The sequence below is a fragment of the Hipposideros armiger genome, unplaced genomic scaffold (genome assembly GCF_001890085.2).
Source record: "Hipposideros armiger isolate ML-2016 unplaced genomic scaffold, ASM189008v1 scaffold_413, whole genome shotgun sequence".
Taxonomy (NCBI): domain Eukaryota; kingdom Metazoa; phylum Chordata; class Mammalia; order Chiroptera; family Hipposideridae; genus Hipposideros; species Hipposideros armiger.
The window spans coordinates 99,187-100,690 of record NW_017731763.1 but is presented as its reverse complement, the minus strand read 5'-3'; the positions used below and the strand labels follow the sequence as shown (position 1 = coordinate 100,690).

General features: G+C 39.8%; 1 long non-coding RNA gene across 1 annotated transcript in view; it reads right to left on the bottom strand.

Moving 5' to 3' along the window:
• Window positions 1–1,139: 1,139 nt before the first annotated feature.
• Window positions 1,140–1,504, bottom strand: part of LOC109394161 (uncharacterized) — a 13,687-nt gene continuing 13,322 nt past the window's right edge. Inside the window, exon 4 of the long non-coding RNA XR_002126398.1 lies at window positions 1,140–1,204. This is a non-coding gene — a long non-coding RNA (uncharacterized LOC109394161). The remainder of the gene's footprint in view (window positions 1,205–1,504) is intronic.

Below are 1,504 nucleotides of genomic sequence, written 5' to 3'. Positions count from 1 at the left end.
TATTGCCAAGAAAGGGTGGGAGGATGGAGGTTGGTAGCATCACATGATGCAGAAGGACCATGGGGTAAATAGGAAAATATGCTTTTACTATGTTTTAGCAACAGGGACTCTTTCCCCTTTGATTTTGTTTTCTTTCTTAGCTCCAGCCACTATCACTTAACCTCACTCTGGGCATGAGGGGACAACAAAAAGCTTTGCTCTATGAACTAAATGTTCAAAGTATCAAGCAGAACAAATATACTGAAAGATAGACCTCTGGAGCATAGAGAATAGAGCAAGAGGTCATGGAACTAGTCCCAAGATGATGGAAAAAGGAGAGGTTCTAATAGTTGCATGGAAAGTACTAGAATCATGGCCAGATAGAGATCAGTTTCCAAGATGTTACGGCCAAGCATTTTTCTCATTTTGCTCAAATGAAGACTAATGGGGAGTCTCAGTTCCCAAGTTGTCAGAAAGTTAGGGAGCTATTCCAAGGGACAAAAGGCTTACCTGGGGGAATAGATAGAAAAGTGCATTTACGGGGCATGAGGGTGTGTGTGTGTGTGTGTGTGTGTGAGTGTGTGTGTGTGTGTGTGTGTGTGTGTGTGAGAGAGAGAGAGAGAGAGAAAGAATATAAGAATACATAGTGGCTCTGCTAAAGTTAGGTTATAATGCAACCTAAAGAACTTTCTCCAGCTGTATTAAAGAACTATTTTCAGCCAAAAGACTTGCTCTTTTTGGAGGCTCTCACAAGAAAACAACAACAGAAGCTTTCAAAGTGAATGGAGAACTGAACCAAGAGCCATGCATAATAGAAATGCTCGCTTTCTCTCTTGGTTTTCCTTATTTCTGTTGATGTTTCCAATCTCCTTTACTATTGGCACGTCTCTGACAAGCATGTCCAAATGATAATTTAGTTAACTTGAGTTCCAAAGACCAATTTATTAGGCTAGGGATATTCAAAAGGACCTCACATGAGTAGATGAAGGTGCTAGCCTTCCCAACAGCCCCTGATAGTAGGTGTGATTCGTTCTAGTGGTAGACATGACCTATATCTTTGAAAAATGTAGTATAACTCAGTCATGTGAACAGATGCTGACATTCTTTAACACATGTCTCAGTCTCTATTTAATTTCCAAATATCAAAGACACTTGTATTTACTATACATACAATATCTCCTGGTGGTCCTCTGGGTCCCATAGGTCCTGCGGGTCCTTGCTGACCCTAAAACAGAAGGTGATATGTACTTTAGTTTTATTTAAAAAAAAATGTACCTGACTATATATAAAACACAGTATGACCTTTTTTTCTGTAGAAAGATTGACTTTCCACCATCTTACCTTCTCTGTATAATACTGAAATGTGCTTTGGGCTTACAAAGATACTTTCAAGATGTTCTCATTTAAAAAGGTTTGTTCTCACCAAAAGGCCTGGGTAACATGCCTTACCTGTTGGTGGGAGCACAATACATTAATTTCTCCGCACCTCCCAACAGCTGGTTTTTCTTGGGACACTCCTGGAATT